This window comes from Fukomys damarensis, unplaced genomic scaffold (genome assembly GCF_012274545.1).
Source record: "Fukomys damarensis isolate Sample0158 unplaced genomic scaffold, DMR_v1.0_HiC HiC_scaffold_27, whole genome shotgun sequence".
NCBI lineage: Eukaryota > Metazoa > Chordata > Mammalia > Rodentia > Bathyergidae > Fukomys > Fukomys damarensis.
This window is the reverse complement of record NW_022900939.1, coordinates 40,228,245-40,244,853: the sequence shown is the minus strand read 5'-3', so window position 1 is coordinate 40,244,853 and position 16,609 is coordinate 40,228,245. Positions and strand designations below refer to the sequence as shown.

The following is a 16,609-nucleotide window of genomic DNA, read 5'->3' as shown; positions in this document are numbered from 1 at the left end:
GTCATTATTTGCTGATGATATGATGCTCTACATTGAAGACCCAAAAAACTCCACCAAAAGACTTCTAGACTTAATTGACAGGTTCAGTAGAGTATCTGAATACAAGGTGAACACCCAAAAATCAATAGCCTTCTTATACACAAATAACAGACTCACGGAGAGAGAAATAAGGGAAAAAATTCCTTTTACAATAGCATCCAAAAAAATGAAGTATCTAGGAATCAATCTAACAAAAGAAACAAAAGATCTCTACACTGAAAACTACAGCACTCTGAAAAAAGAAATCGAAGAGGATATAAAAAAATGGAAAGATATCCCCTGCTCCTGGGTAGGAAGAATCAACATAGTGAAAATGGCCATACTACCAAAACTGCTATATACATTCAATGCAATGCCAATTGAAATTCCAACACTATATTTCACAGAACTAGAAAAAAGAATCCAAAAATTCATTTGGAACCACAAGAGACCTAGAATAGCAAAAGCCATTATAGGCAACAGTCACATGGCACCAGGTGTAACAATTCCCAATTTGAAACTATACTACAAAGCCACTGTGATAAAAACAGCATGGTACTGGCAAAGAAACAGGCCTGAGGATCAGTGGAACAGACTGGAAGACACAAAAACAAACTTCCAGATGTACTCAGCTACCTCATCTTTGATAAAGGAGCTGACCATCCTCAGTGGAGGAAAGATAGCCTCTTTAATAAATGGTGTTGGAAAAACTGGATTGTCAACCTGCCACAGATTAAAACTAGACCGTTATCTTTCACCATGCACTAAATTAAAATCCAAATGGATTAAAGATCTAAATATTAAAACAGAAACATTAAACTTGCTGGAAGGTAAGTTAGGCAGAACTCTAGAAGACACTGGCATAGGAAAAGACTTTATGAACAAATCCTTAGTAGCACGGGAATTAGCAGAAAGAATCAACAACTGGGATCTCACCTTATTAAAAAGCTTCTGTCCTGCCAAAGAAACCATCAGCAGAACTAAGAGACAACCTACAATGTGGGAAAAAAATTTTTACCAGCTGTTCCTCAGACAAAGGACTACTATCTAGAATACATAAAGAACTCAAAACAATCAGCCTCCCCAAATATAAAGACCCGATTCAAAAATGGGCATCTGAAATGAACAGACATTTCTCAGACAAAGAAGTAAAAGCAGCAAGTAAATATATGAAAAAATGTTCCACATCACTGATCATTCGAGAGATGCAGATGAAAACAACACTGAGATTCCACCTCACCCCACAAAGAATGGCTGCTATCAAGAAATCACATAATAACAAATGTTGGCAGGGTTGTGGGAAGAAAGGAACCCTTCTCCATTGTTGGTGGGAGTGCACACTGGTGCAACCACTATGGAAATCAATATGGAGATACCTCAAAGAGCTTGGACTGGAGGTTCCATTTGACCCAGCCATCCCTCTGCTGGGTATCTTTCCAAAAGAACTAAAAGAATCATATCACAGAGAAGTATGTGCACCCATGTTTATAGAGGCACAGTTTGTAATAGCTAAAACTTGGAAACAGCCCATTTGCCCATCCGATGCAGACTGGATAAAGAAGATGTAGTTTTTCTATAAAATGGAATATTAGCCATAAAGAATGAGAAAATAGATTTGTTCATAGGAAAATGGATACATATTGAAGATATACTCCTAAGTGAAATAAATAAGGCACACATGAGTAAATACCGAATAGTCTCTCTGGTGTGAATAATCTGCAATAATACATAAGATCCTAATAAGATTACAAACATTTAGAAATGGGAAGAAAGGAGCTAAAGGTGTAGGGAAGGTGGGATGTGTAGGGGAAGGGTAATAAGGGAAAAGAAAAAAATGTGAGATAATGAAAAGATGGAAATAAAGTGTTTGTAGATGGGGAGGGGACGAGGGGGTGAAGGGAGGGCAGGGGTAAGGGGAAAAAATGAGAATCAAGACTTGTCATGTAGAGGTACAAGATCCCAACAATGAATGTAACTGTACTGTATCCCTAAAATGTACCAATAAACTCAAAGCTGAAAAAAAAATCTCACAGTTGGAAGGAAGTAAATCTGTAACCAGAGACATTCATGTGACTACAGTTAGTTAATCCCCAAGTTCTCCTCTAATAATGGCTTATTCAAATGGTTCTTTCACTTGTTAAATCGATCTGTGGTGCACAAAATAGATGGATGACGAAGTCATTGATATTATATAGCAGAGAACCACCCTACATGATGAGAATTACACACTGCAGACCCCAGTGATGCAATCCCAAACTAGTTCAGGCATTAGCCATTCATTCAACAAACATTTGTGGGCACCTGGCATATCCCAGAATGTTTTACATTCTACACAATGAGAATAGTACACCCTGCCAAGACACAGCCTAATCTGCAAGACAGACAGACACAAAAACCCTTGCTGAGGTGTGACAAGTGCAATGGTGGGTCAAAAGACACTTCTGAGTTGGCTGATAAACCAGGCTCAGTCTTGAATAAAATGGTCTGGGTGAAGACAGTGCTAATGAGGATTTGGAAAGGATGAAGAGTGAAGCTCAAGGTGTATCGGAAAGAACAAGCTAACAGAAGGACAAAAAAGCTTAGACCTTTACAGATTCAGTGGCTGGGAGAGAAGATGTAAAGGGCTAGGGAGGAGTTGGTGAGGCTGGAGACAGAGCAGCCAGTAGGGAGAAGACCAGGCGGTTCCACACCAAGCTGAAGGGCTTGGGCATTTTCTCTAAACTACAGAGGCCACTGAAAGATTCTACGAAGGCAAAGGGCATGACCATATCTACACCTTGAAGAATTTACTCTAGCTAGACACCTGTAGGTAAGGAAAATAAGTAATTACTGCACTAGGGAGAGCCTTACTTAAAGAAGAGGAAGGCAGGAGAAAAGACAGAAAACATATACAGAAAGGATCACAGAACTTGGCGAGGGATTAGTTGCAGAGACCAGGAAGCCAAGGGATGCTGGAGCCTGGTGTGAGGGACCAGGCTCGTCCTGAAGGAGGGCACAAGCGTGGAGAGACGGGACGTGAGAGGGGACGCAGGAAAGAGGCTGCTGTGCAGGACAGGAGGTTTCTGAACTCAGGAGTTTTGTCCTGACTGAAGGCTGCAGGCAATTTTAAGACCTAATCACACAAGCCCGTTCGTCACTTGCTGCCCGGGCTTGTGCCCACCCACCCAGCCGGCGGTGGTTCCCCAGCCTTCAACCTGACCATGAGGCATCTGATCCTTCGGAGTGTCCTGCGGTCACCGCCGACCCCTCAGCCCGCTCTCCGCCCCATCTCTCCCACCGCAGAGCTCAAATTCGACGGCAACCCCTCCTCTCCCCAGCTCCAAGTTACTGGAAGAAGCCCGTGTTTCATGTCACTTCACTTCATTCTCTAAAGACTCACGGTGCACACCCAGGGTTTGATGAGCGTGAGAAGACATTTGGGGGGGGAGGTAGTGGGGATCGAACTCAGGACCTTGCATTTGCAAGGCTGGCAGTGGAACCACTGAGCTAAATCCCCGACCCTGCTTATTTGATTTCTGATCTTTATAAGTACCAGTTTCCAAAAACTTAACTCAAAGTTAGGCTGTTTTATTTTTCTAATGCCTGGCTGCACGGAGGGAGGGCAACTTCTTAAGTGACCGCAGTGCTTCTTGGGGAGTTAACCTTTTCTGATGACAACCTAGTTTTTACATTTTATTTTTGTGATATATTCTAAGTGAAGAAACATCAGGGTAAAAAGTAACTTCAGAAAAGAAATCTAGGTGAACAGTTAAAAAATGGGCAAGAATGAAAGGAAATGGTCCCTAATAGCTGGGTCTGAATATTGACTAATCATTCAAGAGTTTAAAATGTTCTAAGTGGAAAGCACCACACCCTTACTAAACATCGTCACTAAAATAACTCTAGTTCCATAAAATGATTATTTTAATAACACCAAGACAAGTCTGAAAAGTTCCTGTTGTAATGTGAATTTTTTTTTTAAGTGGGGCTGTTTTAATTGGCATTTCAGTCAAATAAAACCATCTGCTAATAAACTAATTCTGAATGAAAACATGCTTAGTTCAAATGTGTATCTGGTCACACTGGACATATTCCATGTTCCAAAAAAAGTGCACGTGAGTGTGTCTGTGTCTCTGAGTGTCTGTGTGTGTTCAGGGTTGAACTCAGGACCTTGTCCTCCACGACCGAGCTACTGAGCTACCCCCTCTAGCACCCTCAAAATCTTTTTATCCATTAACTGCTTTTAATCCCACGTGGTATACTTTACCTTTCACTTTAATGAACTTCCTCATGGTCCTCTCGGGGAAAAGTTCTCCCTGAACCCATATGCTTTGCTTTGAATCTGCCTGATGTGATTTCTCAGGTTCTCAGTGTAGCTAAAATCAACCTATTTAAATCGAAAATAAATTCTTCTGTGTATGGAACAGCTGCAAGGTTGTGTGATCTTTGTGTAGAATGTTGTGAGTAGATTTTAAAATAACAGTTAGTCTGAGGTAACCTATTTAATCATATTTTCCTTAAAAAGTCTTGGGGTTCCTGACCCCTTCGTCTTTCCTTCTGTGCTATTCCATTTAAATTATTGTACCCAGAAGGGGAAAAATTAAACTTATCATGATGAGTTCATTCATGTATTGTTAAACTGCCTACCCATATATCACTTCCCTTCTAAGTATGTAAAATTCAAATTTTCCTTAAACATTTTCGGGCTTCAAGATTTGAGCAAGTATACAGATGGAGTTAATGAAAGTGATAAAGTAATCAAACAAAGTTTTCTTACAATTTTTGGAATCTTCTCTTTATAATCTATGAACAGGGTTACAAATTACAGATCATTTAGATACTCTGGGCCACAACAAATAATTGTGGCTCTTACATTTAAAAGTCAGCTAATTTTTGCCATAGCCACAGGGACAGCAATGTGACAGTGACAGAATAGAAGGTGTTCTGACAGGGGTGACCAAACTGGATCAATCATTAGAAGACAAATTAATTGGTACAAGGTAAGCATTACTTTCCCATTTAAGTGGAAAGTGGTCATTCTGACAAGACCTTAGCTAATCTTGGAAGGTAATATGGGTATATCTTTAGAAATAACAGTCACTACCACTGAAAATAAGGTTGTTATGGTGATGTGTAGTGGCACGAGTTCGACTTGGATGAGGCTGGCTCACCCAACAACAAGGTGTTACCAGTATGAATCGATTTGGGCCAAACATGGTGTTTTAAACATACATGCGAACAACCGCCATCTCTGTTTAATACAAAGTGTGTGTGTGTGTGTGTGTGTGTGTGCGTGCGTGTGTGTGTAGGGGTGATGTGGACAACTGCACCCCAAAGTGATAGCAGCAGTTACCACTAAAGACAGTAGGAAGGGACCAGAATGGGTATCAGAGAAGAATTGAGGCTTACCGAAATATTATTTAAATATATATATATTCATGCAACATATACACAAGTTTTAAAATTACACAGGAACATTTAAATTTAAATTCTTTCATGTCCAAATTAGAAATAGGGTTTACCTGAGATTTTTGGCTTCCCTAGAGATTTAAACAAGTGGATGAACTTCTGACTTTAGGTACTCTCCCTGGAACGCTCTCTGAGCCTCGCTTTTGTACAGTGATGAAGGGATGCACAGTAAGTACTTTCGAGACACACAGTGAGTGTGCCAGTGAAGCTCCCACAAGTACTTCATGGGATACTAAGGACAAATATTTCCAATTTTACCACGTAACGATGTCTTCCTTCTTTCGACCTTACTTCATTTCTTTCTCTACATAGAGTACAAATTCATTCTCTCAAGCCAAAGGCAGAAAGGTGAGGGACAGTGGACGCCTTGCTGGCAGGGCCTGCGGCCCAGGGGTCTCTGTTTCAGAAGGTAATGTGTCACTCGGAAAGGAGAGGCCTCTGACCACACATCCGAACTGATAAAATAAATGATGCCTTACGAAAAATGATACCAACAGACAAGATAGAATCAAGTAAAGAACGCTAAACAAAAGCACCACCAGGTGTCACTACAGCCCAAAGCACTGCTGGCTGTTTTTCTATTCATTTGGGAAGAAAAGCAAGAATTACGTATTGTAAGCAAATGGGCACTGGCTTAACAAGGCTTTCCATGCTGGCAGTTCAGACTGTCGCACAATGACCGAAAGGCCAATTCCAAATAGATCAAAAAGGCAAAAGCCTCAGATTTTAAAATGTATATAAACAGTAAGACATTGAATACTAAATGATTTCTCGCGCAGTTACATGGATGTTTGAAAGCCAAGGACTCATTTTTTCAGTTTTGCCTTTTGGCAAGGAAATCTGGGCCCCCAGGGAGCAAGTGATGAACCCAAATGACCACTCAGCACTCTCCTTGCGCTCGACTCCATTCGGATCTACCTGGTTAATGCTGTAAAAATGACACACGGAGTTCCCAGAGCTAATACCATCACGGTAATGCGCTGTAAGACTTACGTGAGAAATACCGCCCCCCGCCTTTTTTTGTTTTTGCGAGACAGGGTCTCACTATGTAGTTGAGACTGGCCTGGAACTCACTATGTAGCCTAGGCTGGTCTCGAACTCAGAGCGATCCTCCTGCCTCAGCCTCCGGAGTGCTGGGATTACAGGCGTGTGCCACCATGCCCAGGGAAATAACCCATTTTAATAACCACCCAGGCATCATACCATCACTTGCATACTTTTTTTCTTTGAAATTCCTGAAGATATATGTCTGCTTAAAGTAAAACTTATAACACTACATATTGGTTTCCAAAGTAGATGTTAATATACATGGCAGTAAGAGGACAGAGGATGGACAGACGGCAAGTGAAGGAACTGTGATAGTTCAGTTTCTATACATATGGGTATATACATAAGTGTATCTACTTCTACGTATACACCAAACTTAATCCAATAATTTTAAATTGACTAAGCATATTGTATGCAAGAAAATACAGCTTTAGAAAAACAAGAGAAATAAAATGCTCCGTTAAGAATGTTTGTGGAACATAAAAGAGAACAGAAAGAGGAGGACTGAGGAACAAGTAATTCAGAAGACAGCACAAGACAGACATAACTACTTGGAGTAAATGTAAACGGACGAACGTTCGCACCAGAAGGCATGCTGGGTAAAGCTATAAAAACGCTAGACACAGTGACACGCCGTATATATGAGACACTGTGTTTAGCCTGGTCTACTACGGCGCCTGAATTTATTTCCCTTTGCCTAAGCTTTAACCCATGTGGCTTATTTTCCATTATGACAGCACATCCATCCTGTAACACATCCACTGTCCACTGTGATGGTCAGAGCAGCTGTCTCTGTCATGATGGGCTGACCACATGTACTGCGCTGCACTGCCCAGGGCGCCCCTCCAGGAGGGAGGCGGCACCCACATGCTTCTCAGAGGGCCCTGAACATCTTCACAGATCCCTGAGCATCAGTGGCACCAGGAGCACCTGCTTCCAGAGCTATGAGCATAAAACTGTCCTGAGAAGAAGCTCAAATAACCAAATACAGAGATCACTATTAAGTTTGTAATTTACAAATTGTAGACAACAAACTTTCTGAGTTGGTATTTTACAAGTACTAAAAGAGATAATACACACAATGCTGGCGTGGCTGCAACAAATCTGTCGAAGCTAACAAAATCCTATTTTTGACTTGGTAAAACTGTTTAAGCTAATTTGTCCTAAGGGGGGGGGGAAAAGTGATAGAAACAAGATAACAGTAATCATTAAAACGAAAACAATTTAAATAGTAATTTGAAATAAGGTATAATCACTTAAGTCACTAATATCTATATAACATTTTATAGTACACTATTACTTTTAATATACCTCGTGGTCTTATCTGTACAAAAATGAGCAGGCACTGAAAGGTAATAAACAAAAACAAAAATATTTAGGCTTGAATTATAGGGTTATGAATCATTTTTCTTTGGGGATTTTTTCGGGTTACTGTTGTCTTTATGTTCTAATAATTTTTTTAAGAAAAAGTACAGGAGGCAATGACAAGACCTAGACGTCTGATGTAGTGTGCACTTCAGGCAGATGAAGTAAAAGATGTTTTCTTGCTATATAATAACTGACTACCTTTAAAATAGTAGGAAGAATGTAAAAATTTCTCAGGTGGTGGAATACGTTCAGTGAAACTTGAACGGGACTTCTTATATTTTAAGAAAACTTCCGACAATGATTTCCTTTTAGAGCACCAAGGGTGGCAGCCATGTGCAGGGTTTTTGTGGCTATGTATATTAACGTGACAGAATGTTTCCTTTTGATGGAAATCAGAACACACTATGATCAAGCCAAGGAAAATATGCTCAACTTATTCAACAAATTAGTATTGAAGTAGTTTGGTGTTTTGTCTCACACAGACTGAATTTACCACAGATCTCAATGTTTTGTTATGCTGAGATTGAAAGTTTCAGCTGAAAAAGTTTTCTGAAAAATCTTATGAGAAAAGAATGTTTATCTTGTTACCTTTGCAAAAATCCAAACTTCTGGCTTAATCTTCTCTGTGTCCTTCCTCAAACAAAATAAAACAAAACAAAACAAACCCTCAAAAACAAAATCCTTGAAGGGAGACAAGTCTGCCAGGGAAGCAAGTGGCAGCTGTGCTGCAGAGCAACTCTCGGCTGGCCCCACCCCCAGCCGCCCAGTCGCCAGCACCAGCGCCAACGTCAACGTCCACAGGGCAGCGAGAGGGTCATGGGACGAAGGAGGGAACACAACTCAGAAACTTGTAAGACATGTTTCCCCAGTCTCTCTTTTCTCCCTACAGGATGGGAAAATAGAGCAGCCCCAGTTAAATCTTGAGAAGTGAGCCGTCGTGTTAGAATTAGGCCAAAGGGAAGCGGGAGATCAAATTCACCACTTACTTTCTGTATAGTCACTTGCTACTAGAAGTTCAAGGAGAGAAACTGATGTGCAGTTTTCATATTAACTACAGGTTTCCCTAACATTTGCCATCCTGGCCTTCTTCATTCTGATGAGGCGTCCACAGTTTTCAGTAAAGACTTGCTTGTGGTTAAGTTTCGTGCATTGGTCTTTGTATTTGTTACGCTCTATAAAGACACACCAATAAATATTGGTAATGTCGATTTTCTTTCTTGAGACACTTCTAGGTTCATACAAAGAGTCAGGAGACTGAGCGCGATCTTGCCCCCACGTGTCTGTGTGACACTAGACAACCAATATTTGGCACTGAGACAGATGATGGTAACGATGCTCACTAAGGTAAATCTCACATCCTTAACTGTCAGAACATCCCGTCCCAAGTGCTGCAGGTTGGTTTCAAAAAGCTTAAAGGTTGACTATGTGCCGGGCACTGTTCTAAGCTATAGAGATCTAGCAGTGAGTTCCTGTTATAATTGTATTCCAGAAGAGACAAATGCCATCAGTTAAGGGACTGACACACAGCTACACAGGCGGTGCTAAGTGCTCTCAGGGAAAGCACCGTAAGTGAGGTGATCAGCTGGGGGTCAGGTAAGGCCTTTCTTGGTAAAGTGATATTTGAATGGAAGCTCAGTGAAGCAAGGAGCTGCGGCACGTGTGTCTGTCTGCTATCACACGTCTGCCTCATTCCATCCGGAGAAGTCACTGCATCTCAGTGCGACACAATTTTGCATAAAAAGCTACCACAGAGAGACACGGGGAGTAAAAGGAGTCCAGGAACACATGAAAGAAGAGGAAAATATAGCAGTGGTGAGAAAAAGGAACCCTTTCTTTCCTTTGGGCATATGGAATCTCCTGTGTGGTCTCCGAGCTTGAGGCTACACATCCGGGCCCTGAGCGCCCTGGGAGGAAGGAGAGCAGCATTCAGGAGAGACGACGCTCCCCTACTCTGCGCAGTCTGTAGGTTCAGAATAAGCTGCATTGGAAAGGGTGAGAAGGAACCAAGTTAGGGTTACACAGGAGTTGGGGGCCGCTATCTCAGGGTTCTTCACCACACCGTCCTTTTGAGATCTGTACCTGGATATGGTTAACTCAGAAGTAGGGACAGAGTCAGCCCAGGTACAGCACACACCTAAACAAAGAAGACTTTCAGAAAGAGACTGCGATGAGCGCTTGGAGAAACACAGGGAGAGATGGATGTTGCACAAGCAATTCTCTGAACAGTCTCTAAAGAACATTTGACTTAGGCAACTTAGTGAAAAAACTGACTCATTGTTCTGCTAGGTTTTTTTCCCCCTGTGGCAAAAGAATGAAAATTCTAAGGCAGTTCCAAGTTCAAAGGCATTACTTCAGACGACAGGGCTGATTTTAAAGCATGTTAACCAGAGTGTGCAAAAGCTCTTACTAGTGTACACTTGAATTGCTGGCATGGAAAGTCTATTAATACTAAATGTTTTAGAAAACAATCTGCTCCAAATTTTGCGTCTCAGCATTTGTTAGTTTGCCCGGTGTCCCAATCTGTCTGGACCTTGACACTGCATTTGATTTTTAGTCTCAGTAATCGCAAAGTTTCCATTTTGTGTCCACCACTCACTGAGCAGCTGCTTCAGCTCCAGCTCCCCGCCTCCAGCAGCCTCTTCCGGAAGCTGGCAGGAAGGGACATTTCTAGGAAGGGCAGGGTTGATGTCCGATCCGCTCACAGTTGTATCTCCAACCCCTCAGCACAGAGTAACAGCTTAGCAAATGTTTATGAAATGGGTAATGAATGTTTGAAATCCTCGGCCTTGGATCCAAAATTACCTTTATCTTTTCTGAGAAGGGTCTGGGAGAGAAGGCAGGCAGGTATTTATATAGTGTGGGTGTTAAAGTGATAGAAACAAGATAACAGTAATCATTAAAACGAAAACAATTTAAATAGTATTTTGAAATAAGGTATAATCACTTAAGTCACTAATATCTATATAACATTTTATAGTACACTATTACTTTTAATATACCTCGTGGTCTTATCTGTACAAAAATGAGCAGGCACTGAAAGGTAATAAACAAAAAAAAAAATTTAGGCTTGTAAAGTGATAGAAACAAGATAACAGTAATCATTAAAACGAAAACAATTTAAATAGTAATTTGAAATAAGGTATAATCACTTAAGTCACTAATATCTATATAACATTTTATAGTACACTATTACTTTTAATATACCTCGTGGTCTTATCTGTACAAAAATGAGCAGGCACTGAAAGGTAATAAACAAAAACAAAAATATTTAGGCTTGAATTATAGGGTTATGAATCATTTTTCTTTGGGGATTTTTTCGGGTTACTGTTGTCTTTATGTTCTAATAATTTTTTTAAGAAAAAGTACAGGAGGCAATGACAAGACCTAGACGTCTGATGTAGTGTGCACTTCAGGCAGATGAAGTAAAAGATGTTTTCTTGCTATATAATAACTGACTACCTTTAAAATAGTAGGAAGAATGTAAAAATTTCTCAGGTGGTGGAATACGTTCAGTGAAACTTGAACGGGACTTCTTATATTTTAAGAAAACTTCCGACAATGATTTCCTTTTAGAGCACCAAGGGTGGCAGCCATGTGCAGGGTTTTTGTGGCTATGTATATTAACGTGACAGAATGTTTCCTTTTGATGGAAATCAGAACACACTATGATCAAGCCAAGGAAAATATGCTCAACTTATTCAACAAATTAGTATTGAAGTAGTTTGGTGTTTTGTCTCACACAGACTGAATTTACCACAGATCTCAATGTTTTGTTATGCTGAGATTGAAAGTTTCAGCTGAAAAAGTTTTCTGAAAAATCTTATGAGAAAAGAATGTTTATCTTGTTACCTTTGCAAAAATCCAAACTTCTGGCTTAATCTTCTCTGTGTCCTTCCTCAAACAAAATAAAACAAAACAAAACAAACCCTCAAAAACAAAATCCTTGAAGGGAGACAAGTCTGCCAGGGAAGCAAGTGGCAGCTGTGCTGCAGAGCAACTCTCGGCTGGCCCCACCCCCAGCCGCCCAGTCGCCAGCACCAGCGCCAACGTCAACGTCCACAGGGCAGCGAGAGGGTCATGGGACGAAGGAGGGAACACAACTCAGAAACTTGTAAGACATGTTTCCCCAGTCTCTCTTTTCTCCCTACAGGATGGGAAAATAGAGCAGCCCCAGTTAAATCTTGAGAAGTGAGCCGTCGTGTTAGAATTAGGCCAAAGGGAAGCGGGAGATCAAATTCACCACTTACTTTCTGTATAGTCACTTGCTACTAGAAGTTCAAGGAGAGAAACTGATGTGCAGTTTTCATATTAACTACAGGTTTCCCTAACATTTGCCATCCTGGCCTTCTTCATTCTGATGAGGCGTCCACAGTTTTCAGTAAAGACTTGCTTGTGGTTAAGTTTCGTGCATTGGTCTTTGTATTTGTTACGCTCTATAAAGACACACCAATAAATATTGGTAATGTCGATTTTCTTTCTTGAGACACTTCTAGGTTCATACAAAGAGTCAGGAGACTGAGCGCGATCTTGCCCCCACGTGCCTGTGTGACACTAGACAACCAATATTTGGCACTGAGACAGATGATGGTAACGATGCTCACTAAGGTAAATCTCACATCCTTAACTGTCAGAACATCCCGTCCCAAGTGCTGCAGGTTGGTTTCAAAAAGCTTAAAGGTTGACTATGTGCCGGGCACTGTTCTAAGCTATAGAGATCTAGCAGTGAGTTCCTGTTATAATTGTATTCCAGAAGAGACAAATGCCATCAGTTAAGGGACTGACACACAGCTACACAGGCGGTGCTAAGTGCTCTCAGGGAAAGCACCGTAAGTGAGGTGATCAGCTGGGGGTCAGGTAAGGCCTTTCTTGGTAAAGTGATATTTGAATGGAAGCTCAGTGAAGCAAGGAGCTGCGGCACGTGTGTCTGTCTGCTATCACACGTCTGCCTCATTCCATCCGGAGAAGTCACTGCATCTCAGTGCGACACAATTTTGCATAAAAAGCTACCACAGAGAGACACGGGGAGTAAAAGGAGTCCAGGAACACATGAAAGAAGAGGAAAATATAGCAGTGGTGAGAAAAAGGAACCCTTTCTTTCCTTTGGGCATATGGAATCTCCTGTGTGGTCTCCGAGCTTGAGGCTACACATCCGGGCCCTGAGCGCCCTGGGAGGAAGGAGAGCAGCATTCAGGAGAGACGACGCTCCCCTACTCTGCGCAGTCTGTAGGTTCAGAATAAGCTGCATTGGAAAGGGTGAGAAGGAACCAAGTTAGGGTTACACAGGAGTTGGGGGCCGCTATCTCAGGGTTCTTCACCACACCGTCCTTTTGAGATCTGTACCTGGATATGGTTAACTCAGAAGTAGGGACAGAGTCAGCCCAGGTACAGCACACACCTAAACAAAGAAGACTTTCAGAAAGAGACTGCGATGAGCGCTTGGAGAAACACAGGGAGAGATGGATGTTGCACAAGCAATTCTCTGAACAGTCTCTAAAGAACATTTGACTTAGGCAACTTAGTGAAAAAACTGACTCATTGTTCTGCTAGGTTTTTTTCCCCCTGTGGCAAAAGAATGAAAATTCTAAGGCAGTTCCAAGTTCAAAGGCATTACTTCAGACGACAGGGCTGATTTTAAAGCATGTTAACCAGAGTGTGCAAAAGCTCTTACTAGTGTACACTTGAATTGCTGGCATGGAAAGTCTATTAATACTAAATGTTTTAGAAAACAATCTGCTCCAAATTTTGCGTCTCAGCATTTGTTAGTTTGCCCGGTGTCCCAATCTGTCTGGACCTTGACACTGCATTTGATTTTTAGTCTCAGTAATCGCAAAGTTTCCATTTTGTGTCCACCACTCACTGAGCAGCTGCTTCAGCTCCAGCTCCCCGCCTCCAGCAGCCTCTTCCGGAAGCTGGCAGGAAGGGACATTTCTAGGAAGGGCAGGGTTGATGTCCGATCCGCTCACAGTTGTATCTCCAACCCCTCAGCACAGAGTAACAGCTTAGCAAATGTTTATGAAATGGGTAATGAATGTTTGAAATCCTCGGCCTTGGATCCAAAATTACCTTTATCTTTTCTGAGAAGGGTCTGGGAGAGAAGGCAGGCAGGTATTTATATAGTGTGGGTGTTGATTTTTATTTGCTCCCTTTTTAATGTGATTACAGGAAGGACAGATAAAAAGAAGCTGCCGGGACAAGTATATCTGAGCAAATCTCCTAAGATGTGGTTGTGGAGAAGTGCAGTGAATCCTGATGCTTTTAGGGAAATGCACAAGTACTGGACAAACGTGCCCTGAAGAAACTGATGACCAAGAGATGCCCATCTGGAAGAGCTTGCAAGGAGCCCCCGTGGCTGTCCCTTGGCCTGAGCATTCCCTATGCAACCGTGTAACTTTAGTCTTTATTAATATCAGGCTTTCCCAATTCGACACAAAACTAAAAACATTAATAATTATGTCAGATGAGCATATGAAGATCCCAAAGGACTCCGACATTACTTCAAAGACCAAATCTAACTCAGCAGCCAGGCAGCATGGCCAGGAAACTTCCCACGGAGGAAACGACACAGCAGTGGCCCCTGTACGTTCGGTACCTGTTCAAACTTTGGTAATGGCTGAACTCTAACTAAATGGGGCTGAAGAGCAATTCACAGAGCAAAGGAAGGAGTTTTAACTGACACTACACCAAACCTGAGTAATCCTGAGAATTGCCAAATAACTCAGTAAGCCAGTGTGATTGCAGCCGCCATTAAGAGATTGTGCTATCTATATTGTGCTATCAGAAGATAACCAAGTATATGTGCAGGACTTCTACTGGCACTGTTCTAGGTGCAGAAAGGGGCGAAGGAGTATCAGACAGTCTGGGGTGAAGGCATGACTCAGTCAGAGAGAGATTAGCAGTTAAGGCCCAAAATTCAAACCCAAACCAGAATATCAGAGGCGTCAATGTACTCCACATGCATATCCCAGCAACTGACGTTTCTACCCAGGGCAGAAAGCCATCAGGAAAATGCTGTAAATAAGGCACATTAGTCTCCTTAGGGAAACCAAATAACAGATGCATCATAGAAACTGTCTTTTATGACTGTTCAGTTGTGACAGTTTTATGTGCAGTATAATTCACTTATGAGGATTGGCTCATCCCTGCACGGGATCAAACAAATCAATGCCACCCTGCATAGTTAGGCCCTGGAGTGTATAAGTCAATGCACGATGCTCAAGGATAGAAATATTAAAAGGTCTCACAGAAACAAAGTCTTCTGCACCAGACTCCACTGAGCCAAGCCAGATTTGTGGGCTCAGACTACTTTGAGGTCATGGCACAACCAAAGACTTTGGAGTGCCCATGGGAAGACGGGGGACAAAGCGGCTGCTGCTAGATAAGGCAAGGGCCTCATTTACCAAGAGACCAGAGTGGGTACTCTACAGCGGTGGCCCCTACTTGGCCAAACAGTGGCATGTTTCCTCAGGTGGCTCTCCAGGGGACGATGTTCTCCCTGCTTAGTGCCTGTATTTGGACTTCTGACTTAGGGCTAGGAGAATACCCATGACACGAAGTAGATACGTGCCAGGCTAACTCATGGCCTCTGACCTAGGCCTCAGGGAAGCAGTTTCTTCTGCATCCACTGTTACCCTCACGTCACAGCAGCTTCTCCAAGCCACCCTCTTTCCTCTTCTCATGCCCTTCAAGTGTGATCTGCCTCACTTCCTACTGTCCCCCACCTCACAACACCCCCTTCTCACATCTATCCTAGAGCTGGGGATTTAGCTCAGAAGTTCTGCCACCTGCTTCGTAAGCACGAGGTCCCGAGTTTGATCCCTGGTACCAAAAACAAACAGACAAAAAACAAATCCAATCCCTCCTAACATCTTCCAAAAGACACCTTCTGTCCAAGGCCAAATACTCAATGGATCTATCTGCAGCGATGGACACCAGGGTTTCTCCTTCCTTGATTTCCCTCTTCCCTCCACATCCTGGCCTCGTTCTCCTTCTCCTCTGCAGAACCCGGCAAGGCCTCTTCCTCTACCCGCCTGTCATGTTCCTGATTCTTTCCATGGTGTTCTTATGCCCACCCACGAGCTCTTCCTCCCAAGCAGGCTCTGCTTCTCAGCCCACTAGCCTCTGCACTTGCTCTTTGGCATTCCAGGATACCTGCATCCCTAGTCCATCTGTCCAGTGTCTGTTACTCAAAATGCTCCAATGTCTGTCCTAAACTGCTTCCTGAAACTCACTGAGCTCAGGGGACCCTGTACATTCCTTCCTGTCAAACGTCAACTCAAACTCTCAGTAGTTTTTCTTCTCTTGTGCAACCCTTTTTGTCTTTATCTTCTTTAAATATCTACTTCACAAAGGAGGCTGCGCTGCTCTCTGCGAATGAAGGCCCCATAAACATTGATCAAGTGAAGTTCATATGTGCAAAATATGATGCCAGGATTCGTTCCCTGTCCAAACTGTTGTCATCATTGCCTTACTCTTCCCAGCAGACACTGAAATACTCTGAGCACAGGAAGGTAACCTTGGACGTTATGGTGACATGGGTCCCTGGCTAGGGAAGACCCACCCCACTGTGGAGTCCTAAGCCTGCAAACACTGTGGGTCTTGGAGGAAAGGGGCTTACCTTCGGTCCTCGGCAAACTGCCTCTCCTAATCACGTAGCAAATCTGATGGGGACCTCAGACCTACCTTGAAGACCAGAAGTGGCTGGAAGCAGAGAGGGGATGAAGACAAGAAC

General features: G+C 42.5%; 1 protein-coding gene and 1 long non-coding RNA gene across 2 annotated transcripts in view; one reads left to right on the top strand and one right to left on the bottom strand.

The window, feature by feature from the left end:
* LOC104857783 overlaps positions 1-16,609 on the bottom strand; it is a 75,884-nt gene that overhangs the window by 36,305 nt on the left and 22,970 nt on the right. The window lies entirely within an intron of this gene.
* LOC104857784 lies at positions 11,760-14,107 on the top strand. The gene is made up of 3 exons (XR_778968.2): positions 11,760-11,992; positions 12,375-12,486; positions 14,044-14,107. It is a non-coding gene; the product is annotated as an uncharacterized LOC104857784 (long non-coding RNA).